The following is a 14304-nucleotide window of genomic DNA, read 5'->3' on the forward strand; positions in this document are numbered from 1 at the left end:
GTGGTGGTTCCACAGGAGGCTAGGGGTGGGGCTGCCATATAATCTTTCAACCCCTTTACACAGTATATGCCTGGAGGAACTGAGGGTAGGGACAGGAATTGACATTTGCACACTGGTGTTTATGGTGGCAGTGTTTGTGATTCACAATGGATGGTAGTGGCCTAAGGCTACAACAGTTAAGTAGAGAAGGGGGAACTGTGGTGTATACATACAATGGATTACTGTGAGACCACAAGAAGGAATGAAGGTGTAAGGCATGCAACTATGTGCATGAAACTTAAGGACTGTATGTTGAATGAAATGTCAGAAACGAAAAGACAAATATTATCAAGCCTCACTCATGGACTAACTATAATATAAAAATTTGGTGAACTGAAGTCAAGAGTATGGGTTATCAAGTTGAGGCCCCTTGTAAAGGGTTTTAGATTGTAAATTCTTACAGCAGTCACATATTCATGAGTTGTAACTTATTTGTAAATTCTGAGATACTGAGCTGTTGGTGTATAATCTGGTTGTTCCCAGAAACTTTGGATATTTATATGACACCTGAGACTCAAGAGTTAGAGCTCTGAAGCAATGAAAGTCAGCACTACCCTATACAGGACTGTTTAAAAAGTTGAAAAGGTGATCAGACTTCAACTAGAGTTATGAATGAAGCTGATCAGAATAGGATCAGAGTAATAGGATCAGGATCCTTTTAACAGAGTAAAGGATGATATTGTCCATATTTTAAAACTTCAACTTCTGTGTGAGATCAAAAGGAGAGATATTTATTAGATGCAAAATTTACATTTTGGGTAACACACTACCTAATTTAACTTGTATGATCTGTTTAGTTGAACACCATAAGTACATGGAATCTTGAATAGGGCGTGAGATCTTATTGTTTTGTCCAGGTTAGTGTGATGGCCCAATGTATCCCAGAGTAATTTGGGCAGTGAATAAACAAGTATTTGCAGAGTCCCTTTCGGGGACGGGGGAGAAAGGAGGAAAGATTCAATTTCCCCACGTGGAGAATTCCTGATATTCTTGCAAGCACTGGGGACAACAAAATGAATAGGCTGAGCCCTTAATCTTGGGGTTTGCCCCAATGAAACTTATTCCTGCAAAGGATAGGCTAAGCCTAATTATAATTATGCCTAAGAGTCACCCCCAGAGAAACTCTTTTGTTGCTCCAATGTGGCCTCTCTCTCTAAGCCAACTTGGCAGGTGAACTCACCGCCCTTCCCCCCACCCCAAGGTGGAACATGACTTCCAGGTGCATAAATCTCCCTAACATTGTGGGACAGGACTCCTGGGATTCTCTGGGACCTGGCATAATGAGATTGAGAAAGCTTTCTTGATCAAAAGGGGGAAGAGAAGAATGAGACAAAGTTTCAGTGGCTGAGAGATTTCAGAGTCGATAGATTATCCTGGAGGTTATTTTTATGCATTGTATAGATATCCCTTTTTAGTTTATGGTATATTGGAGTGGTTGGAGGGAAGTACCTGGAACTGTTGAGCTGTGTACCAATAAGTAGCCTTGATTCTTGAAGATGATTGTACAATGATGTAGCTTTTATAATGTGTCTGTGTGATTGTGAAAACCTTGTGTCTGATGCTCTTTTTATCCAGGGTATGGACAGATGAGTAAAAAAAATATGGATAAAAAAGAAATAAATAAGAGGGGATATAAGGGATGACATATATTGGGTAGGTTGAAATACTAGTGGCCAATGAGAGGGAGGGCTAAGGGATATTGGATGTATGAGTTTTTTTTATTTTTTCTTTTTATTTCTTTTTCTCAAGTGATGTAAATATTCTAAAAAATGACCATGGTGATGAATACACAACTATGTGATTATATTGTAAACCACTGATTGTACACCAGGTATGGATTGTGTGTGAAGATTTGCCAATCAAAATATTTTTAAAAAACAGCTAATACTGATTGCTTCTACTTCATCATGATCTAAACTGCTTGGTTTGTCTTCTGTTCTCATAACTCGATTAGAACTGCACCCTCCAAACACAGTCCTGACCTCCTCTTCATCCTGCAGTCATTCTAAATGTGGTTGACCACCAGTTCCCTCAAATTGTCTCCCATTTTTATTTCTAAGACACTGTGCTTCCTGTATATTACTGTCTTCTCTCTGACTTTTTATCATTCCCCTTTCCTGTTAAGCATATTTTCAATTGTTTGTCTCCTTTCTCATCTTGACTCTCTTTCTTGCTAGAGTATCTGCATCCCACTCAGTCTTCACCTCTTTCAAACACCGAAGATGTAGGTATCTACATTTCTAGTCCAGACCTCTATATTGAACTTCAGTTTTGTGTTTCTAATTGTCTGTTAGATATCCCCAAATGGCTTTGCCATTGGTACCACAAACTCAAACCTTAGGAAATTGGAAACGTGCTCCAATCAAATGGCTTCTCCTATCTTACTTAACTGTTTCACTCTTAACCCATGTGGGGAACGTGGATGTCATCTTTTGTTCTTTTCGCACCTATCCTGCACACTCCCTTCCCCCATCTAATCAGTTGGCAAATCCTGTTGGTTTGACATTACTACTTCCCATTCCTCCTGCCTCTGCTTTCATTCATATCCAGCTCCCAATCTACCCATCATAAAGCACCCTAATTCATCCCCAAGCCTCTAGTGCTCTTTCCCAATTCAAGTATATTTTTTCATTCTCCTGCTAGAGGTACCCTCTTGAAACATAGATTTGATTCTCTTACTGTCTTAATGGTTTGCTAAATAAAGTCACAACTCCTTGGCCTGATAGTTAATGTGCTCCACAGACTTGCACCAAACCACGTTTCCTTTTTCAGCTCCCGTGGTTAGCCCAGGTACCTGTGTCCCACCTACAGAAAACTGTTATAGAAATCACGCCTACATTCACACCTTCATTCCTTTGCTTGTATTTTTTCCACATTTCTTTTTGTATTTCAAAACTGCCTGTTCTTCAGTGTCCAGTGAAATTGACACTTCTTCAATGAAATCTTCCCTGACCCTCCCAATTATAATTAATTAATTGCTCTTTCCTAAATGTTCCAAAAGCATTTTGTACATGATTCAGTCATATGATGCATTTATTCCCACAGAAACCATTGTGGACCTGCCAAGTGTGAAGGACAAAATTTATCCTTCAGCCTGTTTATTATTAGGTGTATATTTATTTATCTTTCTCAGAGTGTTTCTTCAGGGCAGAGTGCATGTCTTCTTTGTATATGTTTACAGTACCTAGTACAATGCTTTGCACATAAAATACATTTGATGAATATCTGTGGTGGTTATTATCAAAAATATTTCCAAAGGAGCAGCTTTGATTAAGTTACAATAACACACATACAGACACAGACACACACATGAAGTGCAGAGTTATTGGCAGTTCCTTATGCTAAATGAGGGTTTGTTTGCCTGCTAGCCTTTCCAGGAGTACTTTATTATATAAGTTATTGTGATTAGACTCTATCAATTTTAAGGACTAGAGATTTGCTCCAGCTACTTTAGGGAGAAGGAATCCAGTATAAGAATTCATAAGGAGAGGAGCTGGATGATGTCAGGAACCAAAGCATCTCTAAGGGTATATCTTCTGTCACTTTCTATATATCTGTTGTTCTTGGCTTACGAGTCCCCCCAAGATTCTACCCCCTTTTCTTCTTCAGTTTGGCTTTCTCTTCTTTCTCATTTTCCTCTTCCTCATAGGCTTGGCTTATAAGGTACCAATCACCCCCTTTTGTGTCTGTACCTCAAGGCCTTTCATCTTCGCCTCTCACTGTTAATTCTAGTAGACTCTTCATGTATCCCAAATCCAATTCCCGAAAATGAGAACCTGATAGGCCTACCTCTCCTTTTGGGCCAAACATGCTATAGGTTTCTAGCATCAGCTGTCCTTGGGTCAGATAATACCTCTGGTTCAGTAACCTTTAGCTTGCTGCAAACATAGCTGCTGGGTCCTAGAAATTGTGAACAGGGCTGTTCCTGTTAGGAGGAGATGTGGCATTGCCTACCCACACTGCCAAATGCCATCACTGAATAGAACTATTTATTTGTCCACAGAGAATTATTTTGCTACTATCAAATCCTAACAGAACTTACAAAAACACTAAATAAATGTTATTGATTCAAAAACATCCTAACCCAATTTTTGTTTTTCCCTTCTTCTCCTCTTATAATGTACTTTTTTCCTTCCAACCTGTGGTTTACAGGACTTTCTCACACTCCATAACTTTTAAGATTGCTGATATTCCAGAAAGTCTTACGCCTTTAATACAGCAGAAATAAGTTCCCAATTTCTGGTCTTTGTCTTCTCTTTTACCATCCCTTATCGTAATAAACTACATTTGGAGAACTCGTGAGTTCATTCATTTCATATTCTATTTTAAGTTGGTTTCGTTTGGCAGTCACCCAGTAAGTGAATTTGATGTTCAGTGATTTGCTGAGTGAATTGAGTTAGAGAAACCATGAAAGAAAAAAAGAGAAATTTTCTAGATAAAGGATGTTAAAGTCTAGTATCCTGTAAAATTTCCAAGATCTTTCAACTTTAATTCCTAAATTATGTGATTCCAAACATCTCAGTAAATCACAATATAGCCATAACACAAATAGCTCCAGTTTCTAATTTGACTCACCTTATACTTTTGTCATGTTCTCCTGAAAATGTCCTTTTATTATTTAAGCCAGAATCAGAGTTCAGCATTCCTCTAGTTTGACCTTCTTAATTCTTCTTTTTTTTTTTTTTTTAACATGGGCAGGCCCCGGGAATCGAACCCGGGTCCTCTGGCTTCGCAGGTAAGCATTCTTGCCTGCTGAGCCACCGTGGCCTGCCCTGACCTTCTTAATTCTTGAAAAAAAAATTAATGGACTGAGTTTTTAAAAATAACAATCAAATAGTAGTATGGTGATATGCAAAGTCTTCATGGCATTTTGCTTGCCTTTAGCTAATATTTGTTATTCCTTGTTAATGGGTTTTGATATGTGTGTTTTACTCTCATGCTTTCCTTAGAAGATGGCAAAATTCCAAGAATCTAAAAGCTAACAAGTTACTCTTCTTAGTGAGGTCAAGAGGAGTTAGTGATAGTTTAGAAAAAACATATAAAGTAACATTCAAAAATCAGTCCCTAGTGAATCTAATAGGGAGTGTCTAGATTTCGCTGGCTATCCTGGTAGGTACTCAGTGCATATTTATTAAAATGACTGGCACAATTTTCATTTTTTTAAGTGACTAAAGTTTATGATTGTTTCAAACCGTCACTATCTAGATTTGAAATGAGTGATAAATAAGTAGAAATCAAGGTTGTCTTTTAAAATTTGATTTGTTCGTTGAGAATATTAAAGAGTAATTTATGACAACACTGCCTTCCAGAAAAGTCTCAATGTTAAATGTGTTTCACTCTCTGAAATTTCACCCTTTGACAATTGCCTGAAACTTCACCCTTTGAAACCCGGCCTTGCATGCACTGCCCTTCTTTTCCCCAGACTAACATCCAGAGGGCCCTCAGCTTTGTCTGAAGCACATGGGAAGCCCACCTAGATTCCTTTCTCTTTATTTCTCAGTTTAAAAATCACCTATCTGCCAATAGCTGTATTGTTAGTCTGTTGTTTTCTAAATTATTTTGCAGGAAAAAACAGCTAGTAGTCCTGGAGCTTTCAATAGTACACCATGAATTACTGCTATGACAAACCTAATTATATATTGTAGACCAATCACTTATGGACAACCATACCTGAGGAACCATCGGATAAATCATTGCTAGCACTAATGGTTTAAAATAAATTTATGAGGAAATGCTTACAATTGAGGAAGTTCTATTCATTGACTTATGTGTATACGAATTGGGAAATACCTGCTGTTATTTAATTTTAGCAATGGATCGTCTAGTTTCAACTTCCAAAATTCTTTGTTCCGTTGCATATGAGAACCAATGATCTTATTTATCTACCTTGTGAAAACTTTGAAAAAAGTGACAAATTTAGTCTAAAACGAAGCCTTTTACTTTTATACTTTCAGAAAATCTATAACTGCTTTAAGTAAAAGAGTGCACGTGGTTTACAATTTATAACCTGATAAATTATGAAATGCATTGTACCTGTTGTCCCTCTGTTAATGGCCTCTGCTTCCTACCACTCCCACTCACTACCTCCCCCCCCCCCCATACCCATCAGTGTGTGATTTTCCAATTATGGCTGAATATGTCAGCTGGAAGAAGGACATGAATTAGAAAAGGAAAAATTCAGTTTTGCTAAAATCAAAGAATGTGTCCATGAATTATGATTTCAAATTACATGTTTTAAAAGTCCAAGCGATGGGCACATGGTAGATTCCTTACCCTTGCTTGAGAGTAAAACATACTTTATGGGGTGATGTTCTAGTTTGCTAGCTGCTGGAATGGATATGACAGAAATAGAATGGCTTTTTTTTTCACATGAGCAGACACCGGGAATCAAACCTGGGTCTCTGGCATGGCAGGCAAGAATTCTGCCACTGAAACGTGGGACAGAAATTCTAGAATGAGCTAAGACTCACCATCAAGGGATTGAGAAAACTTTCTCGACCAAAAGGGGGAAGAGTGAAATGAGACAAAATGTCAATGGCTAAGAGATTCCAAACAGAGTCGAGAGGTTATCCTGGAGGTTATTCTTACGCATTAAGTAGATATCACCTTGTTAGTCAAGATGAAATGGAGAGGGTGGAGGGAACTGCCTGAAAATGTAGAGCTGTGTTCCAGTAGCCATGTTTCTTGAAGATGATTGTACAACGATATAGCTTTCACAATGTGACTATGTGATTGTGAAAACCTTGTGTCTGATGCTCCCTTTATCTACCTTGTCAACAGATGAGTAGAACATATGGAATTAAAATAAATAATAGGGGAACAAATGTTAAAATAAATTTAGTTTGAAATGCTAGTGATCAATGAAAGCCAGGGGTAAGGGGTATGGTATATATAAAATTTTTTTTTTCTGTTTTCATTTTATTTCTTTTCCTGAATAGATGCAAATGTTCTAAGAAATGATCATGATGAATATGCAACTATGTGATGATATTGTGAATTACTGATTATATATATAGAATGGAATGATCAAAATAGGAATGTTTGCATTTGTTTGGTGTTTTTTTGGTATTTAAAAAAATAAAATAAAAAAATTTAAAAAAATAGCAGCAACAATAACAAAAGTTGCATATGCAAGGGCTATCAAGGAAAAACTTTGAAATGCTACTAAGGGACACAAAATAAAACTTGAGAAAATGTCAAGAGCATAAAAAGTCAGTTCTTCCAAGTCAATCCCAACTAATCCAAGTTAATGCATTCCCAATAAAAATGCCAACAAGATTTTTCTTTGAAACTAGATAATCTGCTTCTAAAGGTCAAAAGGAAATTTCTAAAAGGTTAATGACCAGTCTTCCTAGATATTAAAATGTACTATGAACTTACAATATTTGAAAAAGCCCATAGATCAAAATGCATGTGTTATTTAAATATATGCTTAATGTGACACTTTGAATCAGTGGGGGAAAATATGGATTCTTCAGTAAATGGTTTTGACAACTAGCTTGACAAAATAAAGTTGGTTTTCTGCCTTATGCCATGACCCAAAAGAAATTCCAGATGGATCAAAATTTTAAATGTAAAAAATTAAATCCTAACAGTACTAGAAGAAAAGATGAGAGATTTTTAAAAATCAGCTTGAGGAAGGCCTTTTAAAATACTACACAAAGGTGGTGCGATGGTGGCTCAGTGGCAGAATACTTACCTGCCATGCTGGAGACCCGGGTTGGATTCCCAATGCCTGCCCATGCAAAAACAAAAGAAAACAAAAACTACACAAAACCCAGAGTCAAAAAAAAAAAAAAAAAAAAAGAACAAAAAATAACCAGAAGCCATAAAGAAAAGAATGATAAATTTGACTCCCTAAAATTTTTTAAATTAAAAAACTCATAAAGTTAAAAGATATATAACAAATTCAAGAATATAGTTGAAACATATCTCAAAGAGTTAATGTCTTTAATATAAATGGTGCCTAAAAATCAATAAGGAGAGAACAACAAACTGATAGAAAAATGGGTGAAGGCGATGGACAGTTTGCAGTAAAGGAAACACGAGTCTCTTAAATATGTGACTAAATATCCAGCTTCATTTAATATATTTGCAAAATAAAACAACCCTGAGATACTATGTTTTCACCCATCAGAATGCCAAGGATAAAATAATGTGACAACATTCTGAGTCAGTAATAGTTTGGGGAAATAGTTTCTCTCATTTGCTGCTAATAGGAATGTAAATTGGTACAGCCTGTAGGAAAAGAAGTCAAGTAATATCTACCCAAACTTTAAATGTCTATACTTTTGATTTAGCCATTCCACTGATAGATTTTTTCATGCAAATAAATGTGTAAAATGAAATTTATACAAAAAAAAAAAAAAAAAAGAATTCTGCCACTGAGCCACCATTGCCCCCCCTCAGAATGGCTTTTAAAAGGGGGGATTTATTAAGTTGCAAGTTTACAGTTCTAAGACCAGCAAAATATCCCAATTAAAGCAAATCTATGAAAATGTCCAAATTAAGGCACCAATAAGAGGTTACCTTCACTCAAGAGGTCATTAAAGTTCAGGGTTTCTCTCTCAACTGAGAAAAACGTGGTGAACATGGCGATGTCTGCTAGCTTTCTCTCCAAGCTTCTTGTTTGATGACGATCCCCTGGGGAGCTTTGCTTTCCTTCTTTATCTCCAAAAGTCACTGGCTGTGGGTTCTGCTTATTCTCGTGGCTCTCTTATCTCCAAAATGCTTCCTCTTTTACAGGATTCTAGTAAACTAATCAAGACCCACCTGGAATGGGTGGATTCATATCTCCCTCTAATCAAAGATTAATACCCACAATATGAGTGTGTCACATCTCTGTGGAGATAATCCAGTTTCTACCCTATAGTGCTGAATAGGGATTAAAAGAAACAGCTGCCTCCACATGATGGGTCAGGATTAAGACATGGCTTTTCTAGGGTACATAATCCTTACAAACCAGCACAGGTGATATCTCAGTCATTATTTGAAGTGATTTGGAAAAAGCAAGATTGACTTTTCTGACCTGGAATAAAATCTACAAGCAGCCCTAGAGTTGTTCAGAGGTAATTAAGAAATTAAAATATACCCCACGAAAGGAAGATGGAAGGAGGAGAGTGGGTTTGGCAGAACAACTGCATGTCACAGCTTTTCCAGTTAAATTGGAGCACTGAACATTTAGAATGTATACCAAATTATGCATGGGCCCTTGATCACACATTTAAGACTGGCTACCAGTTTTGACACAGCATTCTTCATTATCTGACTAAACTACTGTGGTTAAAAACATGCAAATAGCTTTTTAACAGCTGGTACTGTGTAACACAAAGCCAAAATGCAAAATTAGCTTTGATTGGCACTTTTGGAAAAATATGCACAAATACAGGATGTAATCTAGATGACTGCTTCTGTATTTAATGTGAATTATTTAGATACCTTTTGAACACTTACAGGGTTTTCATTGACAATGACTTTTGTAAGGATTGGTACTGTGTATCATTCCTTATGACATATAAATGGTCTTTCACTAATTCTTGGCTCTTGCTATAATGTCACCTAAATTGGTACAGGTACTGATGAAAATTTTTAATGGATAATCATAATGCTTTTGGTCACACGTTTTTCCTATAGTCTGAAGGTTTTTAAAAGAAAAAAAATATATCAATGCCTGCTGTTATCATCCCTTTAAATTGCTATTGTTTAAAAAGCACCTGTAATGTGTTTTAGATTGATTTCCCTGATTAAGGAAATAACAGTAGTTTTCAGCTCTGATGGTATAAGCTGAACAAATAAAACATGCTTATTAAAAAAAAAGTCCAAGGATAAATATAAAATGGTGGGTATCCTTGGCCTCTGGAATATCAAGACACCACCTCAATGTCTTATACTATAATACTTGTGCCTCAGTAGACAATCCCAAGTAACAGCTGACTGGCACCGATTTCTGAGTCTGTTTTCTCCTTTCTACAAAATGTTATCTTCTTTGAAAGTGTTATTGTCTGCTTTGTACATAAATATTATGCATGCTTGTGGTGTAAAAGAAAACCAATCCAAGGGCCTCAGAAACTGATATAATTAAACCATCTCGAGGTATCAGTTACACACGAGCCAGAGCAGTCAGTGTATTTCAAGGTGATCTTAATCTCGCTCTGACCTTCGGGATGGGTGAAACGAGTAGGAAGAGGCTCGGCTTAAATTCCCAAGGTAAATGAATGACTTCATTATATGACTGAGGCTATCAACTGCACATTCACAGTGACAAAGAGGACACTTGTTTCTGAGTGTAAAGATTTTTTTTAAAAAAGAAAACCTTTATTCCTTCCTAAAAGAGGAGAAATGTCACCTCACAGGAGGCTAATCAAAGACTTTAACATCTTTCCAGCTTGCTCCACCCATGTCCCAATTGCTCCCTCTTGTTGGGTGTATGTTACCATTGCCGAGACATCTGTTCAAATTTCAAGAGGGGCCACTCCAGGTTTTCACAACTTTAGAATGCCCTCCCCCATCTTGCACTCACATATGACCCAAGGCAGCACAGATTGGATTTCACAGACTTCCTAGGTTAGTCAGAGCAAAGTTTGACACGGATAGATGGAGTCAAAGTAGGGTGTCCTCAGGAAACCGATCATGAAGATAAATTGATCCAATGTTAATAAGTATAATTAAGCCCAGAAAAATAATTGAAATTGAATTTAAATAAATCTGTTACTCCTGTTCCCTCTTCAAACTCCAGGCACAGTTTTTAGGCCTTTAAAGAACTTTCCAGCTCTAGTTTTCACATTTAATAATGATTTTTTTAAAGCAGCAATATCTTGACTTAGCTTTTAGTTGTTTTTTATCCTTTTTTTTTTTTAGAAGAGCACCTTGTTTATGTAAGACAATTTTTATCTTAGCTCACCAAAGTATTTTTACCAGACATTCAGGTGAACTTGGGTTTTTGGCATGGCAGTCTGTAGGTCATTTGGATACGCTCTCCATCTCTGGTCTGTTGGAAACACTTGCACCAATCTGAGCACTTCCTGTAACCATAGCCTCCAGACGAGTCAGCTTTCCAGCCCTGGCTGCCGGGTGTGCCAAGGTAAAGGCGTGACCAGGTAGTCAGACTGCACTGCTCTGCAAACTCATTAATCTTTGGGCCAGGTCAGGCACCAGTCTTCATATCTGATTTCTGGTGGTTACACAAGGTAAGCAGTATTGATTGTAGACAACTCCGTCACTTGATAATTGCTTAGAGCCTTGAAAAATGTCAGCCAGATTAAGAAGGCAAAGGGCAAAGGTTTCAACTCTTTAATATTTTATAGTCTGGTTTATTTTTTTCTTTGCTCTATCAGGGAGTAAAGTCAACAGAGTTCTCTGTCGAAACTCAGAGATTAATGAATCCCAAATGTGACAAAGCTTTTAGGAAGTTTACAGCAACTTCTCTGGTGTTCTTCTCTTTTACTCCCTCAAAGGTTTCTTCAAGAAATGGAGAAGTGGCAAGTCTAAATGGAGGGAGTTGACCCCACATGCCTAGTGAGATGAGGTTTTAGTTCAGTTCCCATGTAAGAAGAATTTCATAAGATCAAGAAATAATTTTAAAAATTAAGAAGAAAGACTATAAATAAAATTTGTTTAAAATTACAAATTTAAAAGAAATGATGTAAGTATGACTCGGGGAAAAGAGCTCCAAGAATGGAGGGACCAAATAAATATTAAATTGCTAATATTCAGCAATTTATATGTGTTGTATTATTTCATCTTTATAACTAACTACTCTACAAGATCATTACTAGCATGCCTGTTTTACAAAAGTGGAGGCTAGCTGAGGTTACTAACTCGCCAAGTTCTAACCACTTCTATCACAGTGTAAAACATTGTTTCTAATATATCATTTGGCTCTAAGGGGAAAACAGAGCATTAATTTCAATATAAATTTAGCTGGCTACTTGTCCTAAGATATTTTGGCAGATCCTTTTCTGTAGTCATTTCCACCTCGAATACCTGTTAATTTTTTTTAGGCCAGAGAGGTAATATACCATTCTACCCTTGTGGGAAATATATTCACTCACATCAGCTCATTGGCTTTAAAAGTGGCCAGAAGCTTGGTGCAATAGTCTTCTTGGCATCCAGGAACCCTCACCCCAAAACTCTGTCCCTCTCTCTCTCTCTCTCTCTCTCTCTCACACACACACACACACACACACACACACACACACCACAGCTTTTCCTGAGCAAGGTTCAGGCCTTCCAATCAGTGATATTTATTTAGTTTCTTGAGCCCAGGGGGAGAATTTAAGGGTTCTCCTCTGCCAACTTTTGAACAAAGATTTATGTGCCTATGTGCCAAGCAGGCGATAAATATTTTCTCACGTTATCTCAGTTATTGCTATGTGTGCAGTACCAATTCTGTCCTGATATTACAGAAGAGTTGGTGAACTCAGTTTTCAGCAATTTGTGCAAGCTCACCTAGCTGATCAATTACTGAACTAGAATTTGAGCCTGTGCCTGCTTTAATTCTGAAGCTGTTTCATGTTTACATTTGTCCGTCTCCTCATGGTCCCTCTGCCTGGATGATATTTCTGCTTTTGTTGTTAGCTGTGGTTTTTGAAAGAGCAACATAAAATGAGAAGCACCATGGGAAAATGGCAACAATACAGGCCTTAGAGTCGCATGGAGCTGGCTTTTAATTCAACTTATGACTGTCTTTGGTGTGTCTCTTGTGTTTAGCTGTTAATGTCACCTAGTGACTTTCAGATCATGTATTTTTTCACATCTTTCATTTCTTTGGTTGTTTTTTTTTTGTTTTTCATGTCTTTCCTCATTATGTTCATGTTTGTTGTCCTCTACATCCTTGAGCATATGCAGCATATTTATGATAGCTCTTTTAATATCTTTGTTGGCTAACTTTCTATTAGTTCATTTTTCTCCTGATTATGGATTACATTTTCCTATTTCTATATATGTCTAGTAATTTTTTATTGGCTGTCAAACATTAAAATTTTATGTTTTTGTGTGCTGGCTTTTATTGTATTTCTCTAGTGTATTCACCTTTATTCTGGCACGCAATTACATTAGTTTGATTCTTTCGAGTCTTGTTACTATGCTCTTTTAAGGCAGCTCTAGAGTGGTCTTTACTTTAGGACTAATTTAGCCCCATATTTAAGATGTGACCTTTTTAGTGTCTTTACTGTATGCCCTCTGTATTCAACAAGGTCTCCCCCACGCGACTGAAGGGAACTTGAATGATTTCCAGCCCTTAATGTGCGCTCAGATTGTTTCGCTTAAAGCTCCCTATTGATCTTTCTTTCTCTGGAGGTTGTGCTTGCTGGGCCTTGAGGGGCTTTACCAAAAAAATGCGCAAATTAGTATTCAGCCAAAGACTCAAGAAGACCCCTAGGCAGGTTTCTAGAACTCTCCCCCTGGGTAAGTTCCTCCTTTTTTCATTCTCTTACCTACAGATTTTAGCTGCCTTGGCCTCCCTAGACTCTGATCTCTATCTCCTCAACTCAGGGATATTATCCAAGATTTCTTCTCTAGAACTTGCCTCCAGGCAGAAAGTCTCCTATTTTTCTATCTCACATATTGTGTCCTGTATTTTTTCTGATTTTATAGTTTTTGACAATGGGAGGGTAATTCTTAACCCTGTGACTTCCTCATGACCAAAATCCCTGCAATGTTTGGAAATGTTATTTAGTTTCTGGAAATCACAGGCTTTTTCTTTTTTTTTTTTTTCATTTTTTAAGTGGGGATAATAACACCTACATCTCAAGAATACTGTAAAGATTAGAAATAACATTATATATATATATTCCCTTAGTAATGTATATATTTGGATGTAATATGTCTGGGTCTCAGTTTCCTTATTTGTACAATGGGGACAAAAATCACACTTCATAAGGTAGTTCTACAGATTAAATGAATTAATAGTCATAATTCATTTAGTGCCTAGTTCATAGTAAGGGTTATAAGTACTAAATAAATAAATTTCTACAGGCGTGGGCGTGCTGTCTGCTACCAGAAAGAAAGCAATACTACCATTAATCAACACTGAACACCCGTGAAGTTCGGAAGACATGCAAACCATTCCTTCACTTTTTCCTTTGCGGTTCCCTTCAGTACACAGACACTCCAGCTTGAAAAGCTGCCCAGCGTCCCATCTCTCTCATCTCCTCCCCTTCATTTTCCCTGTCTCAATCTCTCTTCCCTTTTAAATTCCTGGTTTGCACTGGCCACATGATGAAATATTCTCAAGATCATGATGGCCATACTTGCCTACACCTTTGA

At 37.2% G+C, this 14304-nt stretch overlaps 1 long non-coding RNA gene across 7 annotated transcripts in view; it reads left to right on the forward strand.

Annotated features, from left to right (window-relative positions):
• The window catches only part of LOC143673484 (uncharacterized), a 112780-nt gene that overhangs the window by 53081 nt on the left and 45395 nt on the right, over positions 1-14304 (forward strand). Inside the window, exon 5 of one of the 7 annotated variants that reach the window (XR_013170398.1) lies at positions 11493-12120. The exons of 5 other annotated variants lie outside the window; for them this stretch is intronic. This is a non-coding gene — a long non-coding RNA (uncharacterized LOC143673484). Of the gene's footprint in view, positions 1-5604; positions 7847-11492; positions 12121-14304 lie in introns of those variants that run through there. One more of the 7 variants, XR_013170401.1, reaches the window with a different exon arrangement.

Source organism: Tamandua tetradactyla, chromosome 2 (assembly GCF_023851605.1).
Source record: "Tamandua tetradactyla isolate mTamTet1 chromosome 2, mTamTet1.pri, whole genome shotgun sequence".
NCBI classification, from domain to species: Eukaryota; Metazoa; Chordata; class Mammalia; order Pilosa; family Myrmecophagidae; genus Tamandua; species Tamandua tetradactyla.